At 38.6% G+C, this 25,512-nt stretch overlaps 15 non-coding genes across 15 annotated transcripts; all 15 read left to right on the top strand.

Moving 5' to 3' along the window:
• Positions 1-573: 573 nt before the first annotated feature.
• Positions 574-646, top strand: TRNAA-AGC (transfer RNA alanine (anticodon AGC)). Its single transcript has one exon. It is a non-coding gene; the product is annotated as a tRNA-Ala (tRNA).
• Positions 647-2,497: 1,851 nt separating this feature from the next.
• On the top strand, positions 2,498-2,570 carry TRNAA-AGC (transfer RNA alanine (anticodon AGC)). Its single transcript has one exon. It is a non-coding gene; the product is annotated as a tRNA-Ala (tRNA).
• Positions 2,571-3,199: 629 nt separating this feature from the next.
• TRNAA-UGC (transfer RNA alanine (anticodon UGC)) lies at positions 3,200-3,272 on the top strand. Its single transcript has one exon. It is a non-coding gene; the product is annotated as a tRNA-Ala (tRNA).
• Positions 3,273-5,159: 1,887 nt separating this feature from the next.
• Positions 5,160-5,232, top strand: TRNAA-AGC (transfer RNA alanine (anticodon AGC)). Its single transcript has one exon. It is a non-coding gene; the product is annotated as a tRNA-Ala (tRNA).
• A 1,500-nt stretch (positions 5,233-6,732) lies between these two features.
• TRNAA-AGC (transfer RNA alanine (anticodon AGC)) lies at positions 6,733-6,805 on the top strand. Its single transcript has one exon. It is a non-coding gene; the product is annotated as a tRNA-Ala (tRNA).
• A 629-nt stretch (positions 6,806-7,434) lies between these two features.
• Positions 7,435-7,507, top strand: TRNAA-CGC (transfer RNA alanine (anticodon CGC)). The gene has a single exon. It is a non-coding gene; the product is annotated as a tRNA-Ala (tRNA).
• A 1,536-nt stretch (positions 7,508-9,043) lies between these two features.
• On the top strand, positions 9,044-9,116 carry TRNAA-AGC (transfer RNA alanine (anticodon AGC)). Its single transcript has one exon. It is a non-coding gene; the product is annotated as a tRNA-Ala (tRNA).
• Positions 9,117-9,745: 629 nt separating this feature from the next.
• Positions 9,746-9,818, top strand: TRNAA-UGC (transfer RNA alanine (anticodon UGC)). The gene has a single exon. It is a non-coding gene; the product is annotated as a tRNA-Ala (tRNA).
• Positions 9,819-11,318: 1,500 nt separating this feature from the next.
• TRNAA-AGC (transfer RNA alanine (anticodon AGC)) lies at positions 11,319-11,391 on the top strand. Its single transcript has one exon. It is a non-coding gene; the product is annotated as a tRNA-Ala (tRNA).
• A 278-nt stretch (positions 11,392-11,669) lies between these two features.
• Positions 11,670-11,742, top strand: TRNAA-AGC (transfer RNA alanine (anticodon AGC)). The gene has a single exon. It is a non-coding gene; the product is annotated as a tRNA-Ala (tRNA).
• Positions 11,743-13,180: 1,438 nt separating this feature from the next.
• TRNAA-AGC (transfer RNA alanine (anticodon AGC)) lies at positions 13,181-13,253 on the top strand. The gene has a single exon. It is a non-coding gene; the product is annotated as a tRNA-Ala (tRNA).
• A 3,831-nt stretch (positions 13,254-17,084) lies between these two features.
• TRNAA-AGC (transfer RNA alanine (anticodon AGC)) lies at positions 17,085-17,157 on the top strand. Its single transcript has one exon. It is a non-coding gene; the product is annotated as a tRNA-Ala (tRNA).
• Positions 17,158-19,395: 2,238 nt separating this feature from the next.
• Positions 19,396-19,468, top strand: TRNAA-AGC (transfer RNA alanine (anticodon AGC)). Its single transcript has one exon. It is a non-coding gene; the product is annotated as a tRNA-Ala (tRNA).
• A 2,238-nt stretch (positions 19,469-21,706) lies between these two features.
• Positions 21,707-21,779, top strand: TRNAA-AGC (transfer RNA alanine (anticodon AGC)). Its single transcript has one exon. It is a non-coding gene; the product is annotated as a tRNA-Ala (tRNA).
• Positions 21,780-25,341: 3,562 nt separating this feature from the next.
• TRNAA-AGC (transfer RNA alanine (anticodon AGC)) lies at positions 25,342-25,414 on the top strand. Its single transcript has one exon. It is a non-coding gene; the product is annotated as a tRNA-Ala (tRNA).
• Positions 25,415-25,512: the final 98 nt, after the last annotated feature.

Below are 25,512 nucleotides of genomic sequence, written 5' to 3'. Positions count from 1 at the left end.
ATGATGACATCATAATGGGTTCATGATGACATCATCATGATGACATCATAATGTGTTCGTGATGACATCATCGTGATGACATCATAATGGGTTCATGATGACATCATCACAATAGGTTCATGATGACATCATCATGATGACATCATAATGGGTTCGTGATGACTTCATCATCATAATGGGTTCATGATGACATCATAATAGGTTCATGATGACATCATCACAATGGGTTCATGATGACATCATAATGGGTTCAGGATAACATCATCATGACAACATCATAATGGGTTCATGATGACATCATCATAATGGGTTCATGATGACATCATGATGACATCATAATGGGTTCGTGATGTCTTCATCACCATAATGGGTTCATGATGACACGCTGGCAATAAATTGGAGGGAAACAAACTATATAGACCTTATGCTTTCCCACAGATTTTACATGTGCTTTTCAAGTGTTTTCTTGGTTTCATGTGTAATTTGAGCAGTACATGCAGTAAGCCCATCAGTACATTGCATGCAGCAAATACACTGTTTCCCTGTTTCACCTAAAACGATGGACTCAGTGTAGGGGAATTAGCTCAAATGGTAGAGCGCTCGCTTAGCATGCGAGAGGTAGCGGGATCGATGCCCGCATTCTCCAGTTACTTTATTGATACTTTATAAATTTTCAATAATGTTGTGCTTAACGCTGGCAATAAATTGGAGGGAAACAAACTATATAGACCGTATGCTGGCAATAAATTGGAGGGAAACAAACTATATAGACCTTATGATTTCCCACAGATTTTTCATGTGCTTTTCAAGTGTTTTCTTGGTTTCATGTGTAATTAGAACAGTACATGCAGCAAGCCCATCAGTACATTACATGCAGCAAATACACTGTTTCCCTGTTTCACCTAAAATATGCCAGTCTATGTAGGGGAATTAGCTCAAATGGTAGAGCGCTCGCTTAGCATGCGAGAGGTAGCGGGATCGATGCCCGCGTTCTCCAGTTACTTTAATTATACTTTATAAATTTTCAATAATGTTGTGCTTAACGCTGGCAATAAATTGGAGGGAAACAAACTATATAGACCCTATGCTTTCCCACAGATTTTTCAACTTCACGAATAACTGTAGAATACAAAGGGGATTTAGTTCAAATGGTGGTGTGCTCGCTTAGCATGCGAGGGGTAGTTGGTTCAATGACCGTGTTCTCTAAGTGTTTTCTTGGTTTCATGTGTAATTAGAGCAGTACAAGCAGCAAGCTTAATGGTACATTACATGAAGCAAATACACTGTTTCCCTGTTTCATCATGTTTCCCTGACATCATCATGGCAATATCATAATGGGTTCATGATGACATCATCACAATGGGTTCATGATGACATCATCATGATGACATCATAATGGGTTCATGATGACTTCATCATCATAATGGGCTTATGATGACATTATCATGACGACATCATGAAGGGTTCGTGATGACATCATCATAAAGGGTTCATGATGACATCATAATGGGTTCATGATGACATCATCATGATGACATCATAATGGGTTCGTGGTGACTTCATTACAATGGGTTCATGATGACATCATCATGACGAAATCATAGTGGGATCATGATTACAGCATCATAATGGGTTCGTGATGACATCATCATGATGACATCATAATGGGTTCGTGATGACATCATCATGATGACATCATAATGGGTCCATGATGACATCATCATGACATCATAATGTGTTCGTGATGACATCATCGTGATGATATCATAGTGGGTTCATGATGACATCATCACAATAGGTTCATGATGACATCATCATGATGACATCATAATGGGTTCGTGATGACTTCATCATCATAAAGGGTTCATGTTGACATCATAATGGGTTCATGATGACATCATCATGATGACATCATAATGGGTTCATGATGACATCATCATGATGACATCATAATGTGTTCGTGATGACATCATCGTGATGACATCATAATGGGTTCATGATGACATCATCACAATAGGTTCATGATGACATCATCATGATGACATCATAATAGGTTCGTGATGACTTCATCATCATAATGGGTTCATGATGACATCATAATGGGTTCATGATGACATCATAATAGGTTCATGATGACATCATCACAATGGGTTCATGATGACATCATAATGGGTTCAGGATAACATCATCATGACAACATCATAATGGGTTCATGATGACATCATCATAATGGGTTCATGATGACATCATGATGACATCATAATGGGTTCGTGATGTCTTCATCACCATAATGGGTTCATGATGACACGCTGGCAATAAATTGGAGGGAAACAAACTATATAGACCTTATGCTTTCCCACAGATTTTACATGTGCTTTTCAAGTGTTTTCTTGGTTTCATGTGTAATTTGAGCAGTACATGCAGTAAGCCCATCAGTACATTGCATGCAGCAAATACACTGTTTCCCTGTTTCACCTAAAACAATGGACTCAGTGTAGGGGAATTAGCTCAAATGGTAGAGCGCTCGCTTAGCATGCGAGAGGTAGCGGGATCGATGCCCGCATTCTCCAGTTACTTTATTTATACTTTATAAATTTTCAATAATGTTGTGCTTAACGCTGGCAATAAATTGGAGGGAAACAAACTATATAGACCGTATGCTGGCAATAAATTGGAGGGAAACAAACTATATAGACCTTATGATTTCCCACAGATTTTTCATGTGCTTTTCAAGTGTTTTCTTGGTTTCATGTGTAATTAGAACAGTACATGCAGCAAGCCCATCAGTACATTACATGCAGCAAATACACTGTTTCCCTGTTTCACCTAAAACATGCCATTCTGTTTAAGGGAATTAGCTCAAATGGTAGAGCGCTCGCTTAGCATGTGAGAGGTAGCGGAATCGATGCCCGCATTCTCCAGTTACTTTATTTATACTTTATAAATTTTCAATAATGTTGTGCTTAACGCTGGCAATAAATTGGAGGGAAACAAACTATATAGACCTTATGATGGCAATAAATTGGAGGGAAACAAACTATATAGACCTTATGATTTCCCACAGACTTTTCATGTGCTTTTCAAGTGTTTTCTTGGTTTCATGTGTAATTAGAACAGTACATGCAGCAAGCCCATCAGTACATTACATGCAGCAAATACACTGTTTCCCTGTTTCACCTAAAACATGCCACTCTATGTAGGGGAATTAGCTCAAATGGTAGAGCGCTCGCTTTGCATGCGAGAGGTAGCGGGATCGATGCCCGCATTCTCCAGTTACTTTATTTATACTTTATAAATTTTCAATAATGTTGTGCTTAACGCTGGCAATAAATTGGAGGGAAACAAACTATATAGACCCTATGCTTTCCCACAGATTTTTCAACTTCACGAATAACTGTAGAATACAAAGGGGATTTAGTTCAAATGGTGGTGTGCTCGCTTAGCATGCGAGGGGTAGTTGGTTCAATGACCGTGTTCTCTAAGTGTTTTCTTGGTTTCATGTGTAATTAGAGCAGTACAAGCAGCAAGCTTAATGGTACATTACATGAAGCAAATACACTGTTTCCCTGTTTCATCATGTTTCCCTGACATCATCATGGCAATATCATAATGGGTTCATGATGACATCATCACAATGGGTTCATGATGACATCATCATGATGACATCATAATGGGTTCATGATGACTTCATCATCATAATGGGTTTATGATGACATTATCATGACGACATCATGAAGGGTTCGTGATGACATCATCATAAAGGGTTCATGATGACATCATAATGGGTTCATGATGACATCATCATGATGACATCATAATGGGTTCGTGGTGACTTCATTACAATGGGTTCATGATGACATCATCATGACGAAATCATAGTGGGATCATGATTACAGCATCATAATGGGTTCGTGATGACATCATCATGATGACATCATAATGGGTTCGTGATGACATCATCATGATGACATCATAATGGGTTCGTGATGACATCATCATGATGACATCATAATGGGTCCGTGATGACATCATCATGACATCATAATGTGTTCGTGATGACATCATCGTGATGATATCATAGTGGGTTCATGATGACATCATCACAATAGGTTCATGATGACATCATCATGATGACATCATAATGGGTTCGTGATGACTTCATCATCATAAAGGGTTCATGTTGACATCATAATGGGTTCATGATGACATCATCATGATGACATCATAATGGGTTCATGATGACATCATCATGATGACATCATAATGTGTTCGTGATTACATCATCGTGATGACATCATAATGGGTTCATGATGACATCATCACAATAGGTTCATGATGACATCATCATGATGACATCATAATGGGTTCGTGATGACTTCATCATCATAATGGGTTCATGATGACATCATAATGGGTTCATGATGACATCATAATAGGTTCGTGATGACATCATCACAATGGGTTCATGATGACATCATAATGGGTTCAGGATAACATCATCATCACAACATCATAATGGGTTCATGATGACATCATCATAATGGGTTCATGATGACATCATGATGACATCATAATGGGTTCGTGATGTCTTCATCACCATAATGGGTTCATGATGACACGCTGGCAATAAATTGGAGGGAAACAAACTATATAGACCTTATGCTTTCCCACAGATTTTACATGTGCTTTTCAAGTGTTTTCTTGGTTTCATGTGTAATTTGAGCAGTACATGCAGTAAGCCCATCAGTACATTGCATGCAGCAAATACACTGTTTCCCTGTTTCACCTAAAACGATGGACACAGTGTAGGGGAATTAGCTCAAATGGTAGAGCGCTCGCTTAGCATGCGAGAGGTAGCGGGATCGATGCCTGCATTCTCCAGTTACTTTATTGATACTTTATAAATTTTCAATAATGTTGTGCTTAACACTGGCAATAAATTGGACTGAAACAAACTATATAGACCGTATGCTGGCAATAAATTGGAGGGAAACAAACTATATAGACCTTATGATTTCCCACAGATTTTTCATGTGCTTTTCAAGTGTTTTCTTGGTTTCATGTGTAATTAGAACAGTACATGCAGCAAGCCCATCAGTACATTACATGCAGCAAATACACTGTTTCCCTGTTTCACCTAAAATATGCCGGTCTATGTAGGGGAATTAGCTCAAATGGTAGAGCGCTCGCTTAGCATGCGAGAGGTAGCGGGATCGATGCCCGCATTCTCCAGTTACTTTATTTATACTTTATAAATTTTCAATAATGTTGTGCTTAACGCTGGCAATAAATTGGAGGGAAACAAACTATATAGACCCTATGCTTTCCCACAGATTTTTCAACTTCACGAATAACTGTAGAATACAAAGGGGATTTAGTTCAAATGGTGGTGTGCTCGCTTAGCATGCGAGGGGTAGTTGGTTCAATGACCGTGTTCTCTAAGTGTTTTCTTGGTTTCATGTGTAATTAGAGCAGTACAAGCAGCAAGCTTAATGGTACATTACATGAAGCAAATACACTGTTTCCCTGTTTCATCATGTTTCCCTGACATCATCATGGCAATATCATAATGGGTTCATGATGACATCATCACAATGGGTTCATGATGACATCATCATGATGACATCATAATGGGTTCATGATGACTTCATCATCATAATGGGTTTATGATGACATTATCATGACGACATCATGAAGGGTTCGTGATGACATCATCATAAAGGGTTCATGATGACATCATAATGGGTTCATGATGACATCATCATGATGACATCATAATGGGTTCATGGTGACTTCATTACAATGGGTTCATGATGACATCATCATGACGAAATCATAGTGGGATCATGATTACAGCATCATAATGGGTTCGTGATGACATCATCATGATGACATCATAATGGGTTCGTGATGACATCATCATGATGACATCATAATGGGTCCGTGATGACATCATCATGACATCATAATGTGTTCGTGATGACATCATCGTGATGATATCATAGTGGGTTCATGATGACATCATCACAATAGGTTCATGATGACATCATCATGATGACATCATAATGGGTTCGTGATGACTTCATCATCATAAAGGGTTCATGATGACATCATAATCGGTTCATGATGACATCATCATGATGACATCATAATGGGTTCATGATGACATCATCATGATGACATCATAATGTGTTCGTGATGACATCATCGTGATGACATCATAATGGGTTCATGATGACATCATCACAATAGGTTCATGATGACATCATCATGATGACATCATAATGGGTTCGTGATGACTTCATCATCATAATGGGTTCATGATGACATCATAATGGGTTCATGATGACATCATAATAGGTTCATGATGACATCATCACAATGGGTTCATGATGACATCATAATGGGTTCAGGATAACATCATCATGACAACATCATAATGGGTTCATGATGACATCATCATAATGGGTTCATGATGACATCATGATGACATCATAATGGGTTCGTGATGTCTTCATCACCATAATGGGTTCATGATGACACGCTGGCAATAAATTGGAGGGAAACAAACTATATAGACCTTATGCTTTCCCACAGATTTTACATGTGCTTTTCAAGTGTTTTCTTGGTTTCATGTGTAATTTGGGCAGTACATGCAGTAAGCCCATCAGTACATTGCATGCAGCAAATACACTGTTTCCCTGTTTCACCTAAAACGATGGACTCAGTGTAGGGGAATTAGCTCAAATGGTAGAGCGCTCGCTTAGCATGCGAGAGGTAGCGGGATCGATGCCCGCATTTTCCAGTTACTTTATTTATACTTTATAAATTTTCAATAATGTTGTGCTTAACGCTGGCAATAAATTGGAGGGAAACAAACTATATAGACCATATGCTGGCAATAAATTGGAGGGAAACAAACTATATAGACCTTATGATTTCCCACAGATTTTTCATGTGCTTTTCAAGTGTTTTCTTGGTTTCATGTGTAATTAGAACAGTACATGCAGCAAGCCCATCAGTACATTACATGCAGCAAATACACTGTTTCCCTGTTTCACCTAAAACATGCCACTCTATGTAGGGGAATTAGCTCAAATGGTAGAGCGCTCGCTTAGCATGCGAGAGGTAGCGGGATCGATGCCCACATTCTCCAGTAACTTTATTTATACTTTATAAATTTTCAATAATGTTGTGCTTAACGCTGGCAATAAATTGGAGGGAAACAAACTATATAGACCTTATGATGGCAATAAATTGGAGGGAAACAAACTATATAGACCTTATGATTTCCCACAGACTTTTCATGTGCTTTTCAAGTGTTTTCTTGGTTTCATGTGTAATTAGAACAGTACATGCAGCAAGCCCATCAGTACATTACATGCAGCAAATACACTGTTTCCCTGTTTCACCTAAAACATGCCACTCTATGTAGGGGAATTAGCTCAAATGGTAGAGTGCTCGCTTCGCATGCGAGAGGTAGCGGGATCGATGCCCGCATTCTCCAGTTACTTTATTTATACTTTATAAATTTTCAATAATGTTGTGCTGAACGCTGGCTATAAATTGGAGGGAAACAAACTGTATAGACCCTATGCTTTCCCACAGATTTTTCAACTTCACGAATAACTGTAGAATACAAAGGGGATTTAGTTCAAATGGTGGTGTACTCGCTTAGCATGCGAGGGGTAGTTGGTTCAATGACCGTGTTCTCTAAGTGTTTTCTTGGTTTCATGTGTAATTAGAGCAGTACAAGCAGCAAGCTTAATGGTACATTACATGAAGCAAATACACTGTTTCCCTGTTTCATCATGTTTCCCTGACATCATCATGGCAAGATCATAATGGGTTCATGATGACATCATCACAATGGGTTCATGATGACATCATCATGATGACATCATAATGGGTTCATGATGACTTCATCATCATAATGGGTTTATGATGACATTATCATGACGACATCATGAAGGGTTCGTGATGACATCATCATAAAGGGTTCATGATGACATCATAATGGGTTCATGATGACATCATCATGATGACATCATAATAGGTTCGTGGTGACTTCATTACAATGGGTTCATGATGACATCATCATGACGAAATCATAGTGGGATCATGATTACAGCATCATAATGGGTTCGTGATGACATCATCATGATGACATCATAATGGGTTCGTGATGACATCATCATGATGACATCATAATGGGTTCGTGATGACATCATCATGATGACATCATAATGGGTCCGTGATGACATCATCATGACATCATAATGTGTTCGTGATGACATCATCGTGATGATATCATAGTGGGTTCATGATGACATCATCACAATAGGTTCATGATGACATCATCATGATGACATCATAATGGGTTCGTGATGACTTCATCATCATAAAGGGTTCATGATGACATCATAATCGGTTCATGATGACATCATCATGATGACATCATAATGGGTTCATGATGACATCATCATGATGACATCATAATGTGTTCGTGATGACATCATCGTGATGACATCATAATGGGTTCATGATGACATCATCACATTAGGTTCATGATGACATCATCATGATGACATCATAATGGGTTCGTGATGACTTCATCATCATAATGGGTTCATGATGACATCATAATGGGTTCATGATGACATCATAATAGGTTCATGATGACATCATCACAATGGGTTCATGATGACATCATAATGGGTTCAGGATAACATCATCATCACAACATCATAATGGGTTCATGATGACATCATCATAATGGGTTCATGATGACATCATGATGACATCATAATGGGTTCGTGATGTCTTCATCACCATAATGGGTTCATGATGACACGCTGGCAATAAATTGGAGGGAAACAAACTATATAGACCTTATGCTTTCCCACAGATTTTACATGTGCTTTTCAAGTGTTTTCTTGGTTTCATGTGTAATTTGAGCAGTACATGCAGTAAGCCCATCAGTACATTGCATGCAGCAAATACACTGTTTCCCTGTTTCACCTAAAACAATGGACTCAGTGTAGGGGAATTAGCTCAAATGGTAGAGCGCTCGCTTAGCATGCGAGAGGTAGCGGGATCGATGCCCGCATTCTCCAGTTACTTTATTTATACTTTATAAATTTTCAATAATGTTGTGCTTAACGCTGGCAATAAATTGGAGGGAAACAAACTATATAGACCGTATGCTGGCAATAAATTGGAGGGAAACAAACTATATAGACCTTATGATTTCCCACAGATTTTTCATGTGCTTTTCAAGTGTTTTCTTGGTTTCATGTGTAATTAGAACAGTACATGCAGCAAGCCCATCAGTACATTACATGCAGCAAATACACTGTTTCCCTGTTTCACCTAAAACATGCCATTCTGTGTAAGGGAATTAGCTCAAATGGTAGAGCGCTCACTTAGCATGTGAGAGGTAGCGGAATCGATGCCCGCATTCTCCAGTTACTTTATTTATACTTAATAAATTTTCAATAATGTTGTGCTTAACGCTGGCAATAAATTGGGGGGAAACAAACTATATAGACCTTATGATGGCAATAAATTGGAGGGAAACAAACTATATAGACCTTATGATTTCCCATAGACTTTTCATGTGCTTTTCAAGTGTTTTCTTGGTTTCATGTGTAATTAGAACAGTACATGCAGCAAGCCCATCAGTACATTACATGCAGCAAATACACTGTTTCCCTGTATCACCTAAAACATGCCACTCTATGTAGGGGAATTAGCTCAAATGGTAGAGCGCTCGCTTTGCATGCGAGAGGTAGCGGGATCGATGCCCGCATTCTCCAGTTACTTTATTTATACTTTATAAATTTTCAATAATGTTGTGCTTAACGCTGGCAATAAATTGGAGGGAAACAAACTATATAGACCCTATGCTTTCCCACAGATTTTTCAACTTCACGAATAACTGTAGAATACAAAGGGGATTTAGTTCAAATGGTGGTGTGCTCGCTTAGCATGCGAGGGGTAGTTGGTTCAATGACCGTGTTCTCTAAGTGTTTTCTTGGTTTCATGTGTAATTAGAGCAGTACAAGCAGCAAGCTTAATGGTACATTACATGAAGCAAATACACTGTTTCCCTGTTTCATCATGTTTCCCTGACATCATCATGGCAATATCATAATGGGTTCATGATGACATCATCACAATGGGTTCATGATGACATCATCATGATGACATCATAATGGGTTCATGATGACTTCATCATCATAATGGGTTTATGATGACATTATCATGACGACATCATGAAGGGTTCGTGATGACATCATCATAAAGGGTTCATGATGACATCATAATGGGTTCATGATGACATCATCATGATGACATCATAATGGGTTCGTGGTGACTTCATTACAATGGGTTCATGATGACATCATCATGACGAAATCATAGTGGGATCATGATTACAGCATCATAATGGGTTCGTGATGACATCATCATGATGACATCATAATGGGTTCGTGATGACATCATCATGATGACATCATAATGGGTCCGTGATGACATCATCATGACATCATAATGTGTTCGTGATGACATCATCGTGATGATATCATAGTGGGTTCATGATGACATCATCACAATAGGTTCATGATGACATCATCATGATGACATCATAATGGGTTTGTGATGACTTCATCATCATAAAGGGTTCATGTTGACATCATAATGGGTTCATGATGACATCATCATGATGACATCATAATGGGTTCATGATGACATCATCATGATGACATCATAATGTGTTCGTGATGACATCATCGTGATGACATCATAATGGGTTCATGATGACATCATCACAATAGGTTCATGATGACATCATCATGATGACATCATAATGGGTTCGTGATGACTTCATCATCATAATGGGTTCATGATGACATCATAATGGGTTCATGATGACATCATAATAGGTTCATGATGACATCATCACAATGGGTTCATGATGACATCATAATGGGTTCAGGATAACATCATCATGACAACATCATAATGGGTTCATGATGACATCATCATAATGGGTTCATGATGACATCATGATGACATCATAATGGGTTCGTGATGTCTTCATCACCATAATGGGTTCATGATGACACGCTGGCAATAAATTGGAGGGAAACAAACTATATAGACCTTATGCTTTCCCACAGATTTTACATGTGCTTTTCAAGTGTTTTCTTGGTTTCATGTGTAATTTGGGCAGTACATGCAGTAAGCCCATCAGTACATTGCATGCAGCAAATACACTGTTTCCCTGTTTCACCTAAAACGATGGACTCAGTGTAGGGGAATTAGCTCAAATGGTAGAGCGCTCGCTTAGCATGCGAGAGGTAGCGGGATCGATGCCCGCATTCTCCAGTTACTTTATTTATACTTTATAAATTTTCAATAATGTTGTGCTTAACGCTGGCAATAAATTGGAGGGAAACAAACTATATAGACCGTATGCTGGTAATAAATTGGAGGGAAACAAACTATATAGACCTTATGATTTCCCACAGATTTTTCATGTGCTTTTCAAGTGTTTTCTTGGTTTCATGTGTAATTAGAACAGTACATGCAGCAAGCCCATCAGTACATTACATGCAGCAAATACACTGTTTCCCTGTTTCACCTAAAACATGCCACTCTATGTAGGGGAATTAGCTCAAATGGTAGAGCGCTCGCTTAGCATGCGAGAGGTAGCGGGATCGATGCCCGCATTCTCCAGTTACTTTATTTATACTTTATAAATGTTCAATAATGTTGTGCTTAACGCTGGCAATAAATTGGAGGGAAACAAACTATATAGACCTTATGATGGCAATAAATTGGAGGGAAACAAACTATATAGACCTTATGATTTCCCACAGACTTTTCATGTGCTTTTCAAGTGTTTTCTTGGTTTCATGTGTAATTAGAACAGTACATGCAGCAAGCCCATCAGTACATTACATGCAGCAAATACACTGTTTCCCTGTTTCACCTAAAACATGCCACTCTATGTAGGGGAATTAGCTCAAATGGTAGAGCGCTCGCTTCGCAATGGAGAGGTAGCGGGATCGATGCCCGCATTCTCCAGTTACTTTATTTATACTTTATAAATTTTCAATAATGTTGTGCTGAACGCTGGCTATAAATTGGAGGGAAACAAACTGTATAGACCCTATGCTTTCCCACAGATTTTTCAACTTCACGAATAACTGTAGAATACAAAGGGGATTTAGTTCAAATGGTGGTGTGCTCGCTTAGCATGCGAGGGGTAGTTGGTTCAATGACCGTGTTCTCTAAGTGTTTTCTTGGTTTCATGTGTAATTAGAGCAGTACAAGCAGCAAGCTTAATGGTACATTACATGAAGCAAATACACTGTTTCCCTGTTTCATCATGTTTCCCTGACATCATCATGACAAGATCATAATGGGTTCATGATGACATCATCACAATGGGTTCATGATGACATCATCATGATGACATCATAATGGGTTCATGATGACTTCATCATCATAATGGGTTTATGATGACATTATCATGACGAAATCATGAAGGGTTCGTGATGACATCATCATAAAGGGTTCATGATGACATCATAATGGGTTCATGATGACATCATCATGATGACATAATGTGTTCGTAATGACATCATCGGGATGACATCATAATGGGTTCATGATGACATCATCACAATAGGTTCATGATGACATCATCATGATGACATCATAATGGGTTCGTTATGACTTCATCATCATAATGGGTTCATGATGACATCAAAATGGGTTCATGATGACATCACAATAGGTTCATGATGACATCATCACAATGGGTTCATGATGACATCATAATGGGTTCAGGATAACATCATCATGACAACATCATAATGGGTTCATGATGACATCATCATAATGGGTTCATGATGACATCATGATGACATCATAATGGGTTCGTGATGTCTTCATCACCATAATGGGTTCATGATGACACGCTGGCAATAAATTTTAGGGAAACAAACTATATAGACCTTATGCTTTCCCACAGATTTTACATGTGCTTTTCAAGTGTTTTCTTGGTTTCATGTGTAATTTGAGCAGTACATGCAGTAAGCCCATCAGTACATTGCATGCAGCAAATACACTGTTTCCCTGTTTCACCTAAAACAATGGACTCAGTGTAGGGGAATTAGCTCAAATGGTAGAGCGCTCGCTTAGCATGCGAGAGGTAGCGGGATCGATGCCCGCATTCTCCAGTTACTTTATTTATACTTTATAAATTTTCAATAATGTTGTGCTTAACGCTGGCAATAAATTGGAGGGAAACAAACTATATAGACCTTATGATGGCAATAAATTGGAGGGAAACAAACTATATAGACCTTATGATTTCCCACAGATTTTTCATGTGCTTTTCAAGTGTTTTCTTGGTTTCATGTGTTATTAGAACAGTACATGCAGCAAGACCATCAGTACATTACATGCAGCAAATACACTGTTTCCCTGTTTCACCTAAAACATGCCACTCTATGTAGGGGAATTAGCTCAAATGGTAGAGCGCTCGCTTTGCATGCGAGAGATAGCAGGATCGATGCCCGCATTCTCCAGTTACTTTATTTATACTTTATAAATTTTCAATAATGTTGTGCTTAACGCTGGCAATAAATTGGAGGGAAACAAACTATATAGACCCTATGCTTTCCCACAGATTTTTCAACTTCACGAATAACTGTAGAATACAAAGGGGATTTAGTTCAAATGGTGGTGTGCTCGCTTAGCATGCGAGGGATAGTAGGTTCAATGCCCGTGTTCTCTAAGTGTTTTCTTGGTTTCATGTGTAATTAGAGCAGTACAAGCAGCAAGCTTAATGGTACATTACATGAAGCAAATACACTGTTTCCCTGTGTCATCATGTTTCCCTGACATCATCATGGCAATATCATAATGGGTTCATGATGACATCATCACAATGGGTTCATGATGACATCATCATGATGTCATCATAATGGGTTCATGATGACTTCATCATCATAATGGGTTCATGATGACATTATCATGACGACATCATGAAGGGTTCATGATGACATCATCATAAAGGGTTCATGATGACATCATAATGGGTTCATGATGACATCATCATGATGACATCATAATGGGTTCGTGGTGACTTCATTACAATGGGTTCATGATGACATCATCATGACGAAATCATAGTGGGATCATGATTACAGCATCATAATGGGTTCGTGATGACATCATCATGATGACATCATAATGGGTTCGTGATGACATCATCATGATGACATCATAATGGGTTCGTGATGACATCATCATGATGACATCATAATGGGTCCGTGATGACATCATCATGACATCATAATGTGTTCGTGTTGACATCATCGTGATGATATCATAGTTGGTTCATGATGACATCATCACAATAGGTTCATGATGACATCATCATGATGACATCATAATGGGTTCGTGATGACTTAATCATCATAAAGGGTTCATGATGACATCATAATCGGTTCATGATGACATCATCATGATGACATCATAATGTGTTCGTGATGACATCATCGTGATGACATCATAATCGGTTCATGATGACATCATCACAATAGGTTCATCATGACATCATCATGATGACATCATAATGGGTTCGTGATGACTTCATCATCATAATGGGTTCATGATGACATCATAATAGGTTCATGATGACATCATCACAATGGGTTCATGATGACATCATAATGGGTTCAGGATAACATCATCATGACAACATCATAATGGGTTCATGATGACATCATCATAATGGGTTCATGATGACATCATGATGACATCATAATGGGTTCGTGATGTCTTCATCACCATAATGGGTTCATGATGACACGCTGGCAATAAATTGGAGGGGAACAAACTATATAGACCTTATGCTTTCCCACAGATTTTCCATGTGCTTTTCAAGTGTTTTCTTGGTTTCATGTGTAATTTGAGCAGTACATGCAGTAAGCCCATCAGTACATTGCATGCAGCAAATACACTGTTTCCCTGTTTCTCCTAAAACAATGGACTCAGTGTAGGGGAATTAGCTCAAATGGTCGAGCGCTCGCTTAGCATGCGAGAGGCAGCGGGATCGATGCCCGCATTCTTTTGTTACTTTATTTATACTTTATAATTTTTCAATAATGTTGTGCTTAACGCTGGCAATAAATTGAAGGGAAACAAACTATATTGACCTTATGATGGCAATAAATTGGAGGGAAACAAACTATATAGACCGTATGCTGGCAATAAATTGGAGGGAAACAAACTATATAGACCTTATGATTTCCCACAGATTTTTCATGTGCTTTTCAAATGTTTTCTTGGTTTCATGTGTAATTTGAACAGTACATGCAGCAAGCCCATCAGTACATTACATGCAGCAAATACACTGTTTCCCTGTTTCACCTAAAACATGCCACTCTATGTAGGAGAATTAGCTCAAATGGTAGAGCGTTTGCTTAGCATGCGAGAGGTAGCGGGATCGATGCCCGCATTCTCCAGTTACTTTATTTATACTTTATAAATTTTCAATAATGTTGTGCTTAACGCTGGCTATAAATTGGAGGGAAACAAACTATATAGACCCTATGCTTTCCCACAGATTTTTCAACTTCACGCATAACTGTAGAATACAAAGGGGATTTAGTTCAAATGGTGGTGTGCTCGCTTAGCATGCGAGGGGTAGTAGGTTCAATGACCGTGTTCTCTAAGTGTTTTCTTGGTTTCATGTGTAATTAGAGCAGTACAAGCAGCAAGCTTAATGGTACATTACATGAAGCAAATACACTGTTTCCCAGTTTCATCATGTTTCCCTGACATCATCATGGCAATATCATAATGGGTTCATGATGACATCATCACAATGGGTTCATGATGACATCATCATGATGACATCATAATGGGTTCATGATGACTTCATCATCATAATGGGTTTATGATGACATTATCATGACGACATCATGAAGGGTTCGTGATGACATCATCATAAAGGGTTCATGATGACATCATAATGGTTTCATGATGACATCATCATGATGACATCATAATGGGTTCGTGGTGACTTCATTACAATGGGTTCATGATCACATCATCATGACGAAATCATAGTGGGATCATGATTACAGCATCATAATGGGTTCGTGATGACATCATCATGATGGCATCATAATGGGTTCGTGATGACATCATCATGATGACATCATAATGGGTTCGTGATGACATCATCATGATGACATCATAATGGGTCCGTGATGACATCATCATGACATCATAATGTGTTCGTGATGACATCATCGTGATGATATCATAGTGGGTTCATGATGACATCATCACAATAGGTTCATGATGACATCATCATGATGACATCATAATGGGTTCATGATGACTTCATCATCATAAAGGGTTCATGATGACATCATAATGGGTTCATGATGACATCATCATGATGACATCATAATGGGTTCATGATGACATCATCATGATGACATCATAATGTGTTCGTGATGACATCATCGTGATGACATCATAATGGGTTCATGATGACATCATCACAATAGGTTCATGATGACATCATCATGATGACATCATAATGGGTTCGTGATGACTTCATCATCATAATGGGTTCATGATGACATCATAATGGGTTCATGATGACATCATAATAGGTTCATGATGACATCATCACAATGGGTTCATGATGACATCATAATGGGTTCAGGATAACATCATCATGACAACATCATAATGGGTTCATGATGACATCATCATAATGGGTTCATGATGACATCATGATGACATCATAATGGGTTCGTGATGTCTTCATCACCATAATGGGTTCATGATGACACGCTGGCAATAAATTGGAGGGAAACAAACTATATAGACCTTATGCTTTCCCACAGATTTTACATGTGCTTTTCAAGTGTTTTCTTGGTTTCATGTGTAATTTGGGCAGTACATGCAGTAAGCCCATCAGTACATTGCATGCAGCAAATACACTGTTTCCCTGTTTCACCTAAAACGATGGACTCAGTGTAGGGGAATTAGCTCAAATGGTAGAGCGCTCGCTTAGCAAGCGAGAGGTAGCGGGATCGATGCCCGCATTCTCCAGTTACTTTATTTATACTTTATAAATTTTCAATAATGTTGTGCTTAACGCTGGCAATAAATTGGAGGGAAACAAACTATATAGACCGTATGCTGGCAATAAATTGGAGGGAAACAAACTATATAGACCTTATGATTTCCCACAGATTTTTCATGTGCTTTTCAAGTGTTTTCTTGGTTTCATGTGTAATTAGAACAGTACATGCAGCAAGCCCATCAGTACATTACATGCAGCAAATACACTGTTTCCCTGTTTCACCTAAAACATGCCACTCTATGTAGGGGAATTAGCTCAAATGGTAGAGCGCTTGCTTAGCATGCGTGAGGTAGCGGGATCGATGCCCACATTCTCCAGTTACTTTATTTATACTTTATAAATTTTCAATAATGTTGTGCTTAACGCTGGCAATAAATTGGAGGGAAACAAACTATATAGACCTTATGATGGCAATAAATTGGAGGGAAACAAACTATATAGACCTTATGATTTCCCACAGACTTTTCATGTGCTTTTCAAGTGTTTTCTTGGTTTCATGTGTAATTAGAACAGTACATGCAGCAAGCCCATCAGTACATTACATGCAGCAAATACACTGTTTCCCTGTTTCACCTAAAACATGCCACTCTATGTAGGGGAATTAGCTCAAATGGTAGAGCGCTCGCTCCGCATGCGAGAGGTAGCGGGATCGATGCCCGCATTCTCCAGTTGCTTTATTTATACTTTATAAATTTTCAATAATGTTGTGCTGAACGCTGGCTATAAATTGGAGGAAAACAAACTGTATAGACCCTATGCTTTCCCACAGATTTTTCAACTTCACGAATAACTGTAGAATACAAAGGGGATTTAGTTCAAATGGTGGTGTGCTCGCTTAGCATGCGAGGGGTAGTTGGTTCAATGACCGTGTTCTCTAAGTGTTTTCTTGGTTTCATGTGTAATTAGAGCAGTACAAGCAGCAAGCTTAATGGTACATTACATGAAGCAAATACACTGTTTCCCTGTTTCATCATGTTTCCCTGACATCATCATGGCAAGATCATAATGGGTTCATGATGACATCATCACAATGGGTTCATGATGACATCATCGTGATGACATCATAATGGGTTCATGATGACTTCATCATCATAATGGGTTTATGATGACATTATCATGACGACATCATGAAGGGTTCGTGATGACATCATCATAAAGGGTTCATGATGACATCATAATGGGTTCATGATGACATCATCATGATGACATCATAATGGGTTCGTGGTGACTTCATTACAATGGGTTCATGATGACATCATCATGACGAAATCATAGTGGGATCATGATTACAGCATCATAATGGGTTCGTGATGACATCATCATGATGACATCATAATGGGTTCGTGATGACATCATCATGATGACATCATAATGGGTTCGTGATGACATCATCATGATGACATCATAATGGGTCCGTGATGACATCATCATGACATCATAATGTGTTCGTTATGACATCATCGTGATGATATCATAGTGGGTTCATGATGACATCATCACAATAGGTTCATGATGACATCATCATGATGACATCATAATGGGTTCGTGATGACTTCATCATCATAAAGGGTTCATGATGACATCATAATCGGTTCATGATGACATCATCATGATGACATCATAATGGGTTCATGATGACATCATCATGATGACATCATAATGTGTTCGTGATGACATCATCGTGATGACATCATAATGGGTTCATGATGACATCATCACAATAGGTTCATGATGACATCATCATGATGACATCATAATGGGTTCGTGATGACTTCATCATCATAATGGGTTCATGATGACATCATAATGGGTTCATGATGACATCATAATAGGTTCATGATGACATCATCACAATGGGTTCATGATGACATCATAATGGGTTCAGGATAACATCATCATGACAACATCATAATGGGTTCATGATGACATCATCATAATGGGTTCATGATGACATCATGATGACATCATAATGGGTTCGTGATGTCTTCATCACCATAATGGGTTCATGATGACACGCTGGCAATAAATTGGAGGGAAACAAACTATATAGACCTTATGCTTTCCCACAGATTTTACATGTGCTTTTCAAGTTTTTTCTTGGTTTCATGTGTAATTTGGGCAGTACATGCAGTAAGCCCATCAGTACATTGCATGCAGCAAATACACTGTTTCCCTGTTTCACCTAAAACGATGGACTCAGTGTAGGGGAATTAGCTCAAATGGTAGAGCGCTCGCTTAGCATGCGAGAGGTAGCGGGATCGATGCCCGCATTCTCCAGTTACTTTATTTATACTTTATAAATTTTCAATAATGTTGTGCTTAACGCTGGCAATAAATTGGAGGGAAACAAACTATATAGACCGTATGCTGGCAATAAATTGGAGGGAAACAAACTATATAGACCTTATGATTTCCCACAGATTTTTCATGTGCTTTTCAAGTGTTTTCTTGGTTTCATGTGTAATTAGAACAGTACATGCAGCAAGCCCATCAGTACATTACATGCAGCAAATACACTGTTTCCCTGTTTCACCTAAAATATGCCACTCTATGTAGGGGAATTAGCTCAAATGGTAGAGCGCTCGCTTAGCGTGCGTGAGGTAGCGGGATCGATGCCCGCATTCTCCAGTTACTTTATTTATACTTTATAAATTTTCAATAATGTTGTGCTTAACGCTGGCAATAAATTGGAGGGAAACAAACTATATAGACCTTATGATGGCAATAAATTGGAGGGAAACAAACTATATAGACCTTATGATTTCCCACAGACTTTTCATGTGCTTTTCAAGTGTTTTCTTGGTTTCATGTGTAATTAGAACAGTACATGCAGCAAGCCCATCAGTACATTACATGCAGCAAATACACTGTTTCCCTGTTTCACCTAAAACATGCCACTCTATGTAGGGGAATTAGCTCAAATGGTAGAGCGCTCGCTCCGCATGCGAGAGGTAGCGGGATCGATGCCCGCATTCTCCAGTTACTTTATTTATACTTTATAAATTTTCAATAATGTTGTGCTGAACGCTGGCTATAAATTGGAGGAAAACAAACTGTATAGACCCTATGCTTTCCCACAGATTTTTCAACTTCACGAATAACTGTAGAATACAAAGGGGATTTAGTTCAAATGGTGGTGTGCTCGCTTAGCATGCGAGGGGTAGTTGGTTCAATGACCGTGTTCTCTAAGTGTTTTCTTGGTTTCATGTGTAATTAGAGCAGTACAAGCAGCAAGCTTAATGGTACATTACATGAAGCAAATACACTGTTTCCCTGTTTCATCATGTTTCCCTGACATCATCATGGCAAGATCATAATGGGTTCATGATGACATCATCACAATGGGTTCATGATGACATCATCATGATGACATCATAATGGGTTCATGATGACTTCATCATCATAATGGGTTTATGATGACATTATCATGACGACATCATGAAGGGTTCGTGATGACATCATCATAAAGGGTTCATGATGACATCATAATGGGTTCATGATGACATCATCATGATGACATCATAATGGGTTCGTGGTGACTTCATTACAATGGGTTCATGATGACATCATCATGACGAAATCATAGTGGGATCATGATTACAGCATCATAATGGGTTCGTGATGACATCATCATGATGACATCATAATGGGTTCGTGATGACATCATCATGATGACATCATAATGGGTTCGTGATGACATCATCATGATGACATCATCATGGGTCCGTGATGACATCATCATGACATCATAATGTGTTCGTGATGACATCATCGTGATGATATCATAGTGGGTTCATGATGACATCATCACAATAGGTTCATGATGACATCATCATGATGACATCATAATGGGTTCGTGATGACTTCATCATCATAAAGGGTTCATGATGACATCATAATCGGTTCATGATGACATCATCATGATGACATCATAATGGGTTCATGATGACATCATCATGATGACATCATAATGTGTTCGTGATGACATCATCGTGATGACGTCATAATGGGTTCATGATGACATCATCACAATAGGTTCATGATGACATCATCATGATGACATCATAATGGGTTCGTGATGACTTCATCATCATAATGGGTTCATGATGACATCATAATGGGTTCATGATGACATCATAATAGGTTCATGATGACATCATCACAATGGGTTCATGATGACATCATAATGGGTTCAGGATAACATCATCATGACAACATCATAATGGGTTCATGATGACATCATCATAATGGGTTCATGATGACATCATGATGACATCATAATGGGTTCGTGATGTCTTCATCACTATAATGGGTTCATGATGACACGCTGGCAATAAATTGGAGGGAAACAAACTATATAGACCTTATGCTTTCCCACAGATTTTACATGTGCTTTTCAAGTGTTTTCTTGGTTTCATGTGTAATTTGGGCAGTACATGCAGTAAGCCCATCAGTACATTGCATGCAGCAAATACACTGTTTCCCTGTTTCACCTAAAACGATGGACTCAGTGTAGGGGAATTAGCTCAAATGGTAGAGCGCTCGCTTAGCATGCGAGAGGTAGCGGGATCGATGCCCGCATTCTCCAGTTACTTTATTTATACTTTATAAATTTTCAATAATGTTGTGCTTAACGCTGGCAATAAATTGGAGGGAAACAAACTATATAGACCGTATGCTGGCAATAAATTGGAGGGAAACAAACTATATAGACCTTATGATTTCCCACAGATTTTTCATGTGCTTTTCAAGTGTTTTCTTGGTTTCATGTGTAATTAGAACAGTACATGCAGCAAGCCCATCAGTACATTACATGCAGCAAATACACTGTTTCCCTGTTTCACCTAAAACATGCCACTCTATGTAGGGGAATTAGCTCAAATGGTAGAGCGCTTGCTTAGCATGCGTGAGGTAGCGGGATCGATGCCCGCATTCTCCAGTTACTTTATTTATACTTTATAAATTTTCAATAATGTTGTGCTTAACGCTGGCAATAAATTGGAGGGAAACAAACTATATAGACCTTATGATGGCAATAAATTGGAGGGAAACAAACTATATAGACCTTATGATTTCCCACAGACTTTTCATGTGCTTTTCAAGTGTTTTCTTGGTTTCATGTGTAATTAGAACAGTACATGCAGCAAGCCCATCAGTACATTACATGCAGCAAATACACTGTTTCCCTGTTTCACCTAAAACATGCCACTCTATGTAGGGGAATTAGCTCGAATTGTAGAGCGCTCGCTCCGCATGCGAGAGGTAGCGGGATCGATGCCCGCATTCTCCAGTTACTTTATTTATACTTTATAAATTTTCAATAATGTTGTGCTGAACGCTGGCTATAAATTGGAGGAAAACAAACTGTATAGACCCTATGCTTTCCCACAGATTTTTCAACTTCACGAATAACTGTAGAATACAAAGGGGATTTAGTTCAAATGGTGGTGTGCTCGCTTAGCATGCGAGGGGTAGTTGGTTCAATGACCGTGTTCTCTAAGTGTTTTCTTGGTTTCATGTGTAATTAGAGCAGTACAAGCAGCAAGCTTAATGGTACATTACATGAAGCAAATACACTGTTTCCCAGTTTCATCATGTTTCCCTGACATCATCATGGCAAGATCATAATGGGTTCATGATGACATCATCACAATGGGTTCATGATGACATCATCATGATGACATCATAATGGGTTCATGATGACTTCATCATCATAATGGGTTTATGATGACATTATCATGACGACATCATGAAGGGTTCGTGATGACATCATCATAAAGGGTTCATGATGACATCATAATAGGTTCATGATGACATCATCATGATGACATCATAATGGGTTCGTGGTGACTTCATTACAATGGGTTCATGATGACATCATCATGACGAAATCATAGTGGGATCATGATTACAGCATCATAATGGGTTCGTGATGACATCATCATGATGACATCATAATGGGTTCGTGATGACATCATCATGATGACATCATAATGGGTTCGTGATGACATCATCATGATGACGTCATAATGGGTCCGTGATGACATCATCATGACATCATAATGTGTTCGTGATGACATCATCGTGATGATATCATAGTGGGTTCATGATGACATCATCACAATAGGTTCATGATGACATCATCATGATGACATCATAATGGGTTCGTGATGACTTCATCATCATAAAGGGTTCATGATGACATCATAATCGGTTCATGATGACATCATCATGATGACATCATAATGGGTTCATGATGACATCATCATGATGACATCATAATGTGTTCGTGATGACATCATCGTGATGACATCATAATGGGTTCATGATGACATCATCACAATAGGTTCATGATGATATCATCATGATGACATCATAATGGGTTCGTGATGACTTCATCATCATAATGGGTTCATGATGACATCATAATGGGTTCATGATGACATCATAATAGGTTCATAATGACATCATCACAATGATGTGTAATTAGAACAGTACATGCAGCAAGCCCATCAGTACATTACATGCAGCAAATACACTGTTTCCCTGTTTCACCTAAAACATGCCACTCTATGTAGGGGAATTAGCTCAAATGGTAGTGCGCTCGCTTTGCATGCGAGAGGTAGCGGGATCGATGCCCGCATTCTCCAGTTACTTTATTTATACTTTATAAATTTTCAATAATGTTGTGCTTAACGCTGGCAATAAATTGGAGGGAAACAAACTATATAGACCCTATGCTTTCCCACAGATTTTTCAACTTCACGAATAACTGTAGAATACAAAGGGGATTTAGTTCAAATGGTGGTGTGCTCGCTTAGCATGCGAGGGGTAGTTGGTTCAATGACCGTGTTCTCTAAGTGTTTTCTTGGTTTCATGTGTAATTAGAGCAGTACAAGCAGCAAGCTTAATGGTACATTACATGAAGCAAATACACTGTTTCCCTGTTTCATCATGTTTCCCTGACATCATCATGGCAAGATCATAATGGGTTCATGATGACATCATCACAATGGGTTCATGATGACATCATCATGATGACATCATAATGGGTTCATGATGACTTCATCATCATAATGGGTTTATGATGACATTATCATGACGACATCATGAAGGGTTCGTGATGACATCATCATAAAGGGTTCATGATGACATCATAATGGGTTCATGATGACATCATCATGATGACATCATGATGGGTTCGTGGTGACTTCATTACAATGGGTTCATGATGACATCATCATGACGAAATCATAGTGGGATCATGATTACAGCATCATAATGGGTTCGTGATGACATCATCATGATGACATCATAATGGGTTCGTGATGACATCATCATGATGACATCATAATGGGTCCGTGATGACATCATCATGACATCATAATGTGTTCGTGATGACATCATCGTGATGATATCATAGTGGGTTCATGATGACATCATCACAATAGGTTCATGATGACATCATCATGATAACATCATAATGGGTTCGTGATGACTTCATCATCATAAAGGGTTCATGTTGACATCATAATGGGTTCATGATGACATCATCATGATGACATCATAATGGGTTCATGATGACATCATCATGATGACATCATAATGTGTTCGTGATGACATCATCGTGATGACATCATAATGGGTTCATGATGACATCATCACAATAGGTTCATGATGACATCATCATGATGACATCATAATGGGTTCGTGATGACTTCATCATCATAATGGGTTCATGATGACATCATAATGGGTTCATGATGACATCATAATAGGTTCATGATGACATCATCACAATGGGTTCATGATGACATCATAATGGGTTCAGGATAACATCATCATGACAACATCATAATGGGTTCATGATGACATCATCATAATGGGTTCATGATGACATCATGATGACATCATAATGGGTTCGTGATGTCTTCATCACCATAATGGGTTCATGATGACACGCTGGCAATAAATTGGAGGGAAACAAACTATATAGACCTTATGCTTTCCCACAGATTTTACATGTGCTTTTCAAGTGTTTTCTTAGTTTCATGTGTAATTTGAGCAGTACATGCAGTAAGACCATCAGTACATTGCATGCAGCAAATACACTGTTTCCCTGTTTCACCTAAAACAATGGACTCAGTGTAGGGGAATTAGCTCAAATGGTAGAGCGCTCGCTTAGCATGCGAGAGGTAGCGGGATCGATGCCCGCATTCTCCAGTTACTTTATTTATACTTTATAAATTTTCAATAATGTTGTGCTTAACGCTGGCAATAAATTGGAGGGAAACAAACTATATAGACCGTATGCTGGCAAT

Source organism: Spea bombifrons, chromosome 5 (assembly GCF_027358695.1).
Source record: "Spea bombifrons isolate aSpeBom1 chromosome 5, aSpeBom1.2.pri, whole genome shotgun sequence".
Classification (NCBI taxonomy): domain Eukaryota; kingdom Metazoa; phylum Chordata; class Amphibia; order Anura; family Pelobatidae; genus Spea; species Spea bombifrons.
Note: the sequence above shows the minus strand (reverse complement) of the source record. Positions and strands in the feature narration are given on the sequence as shown.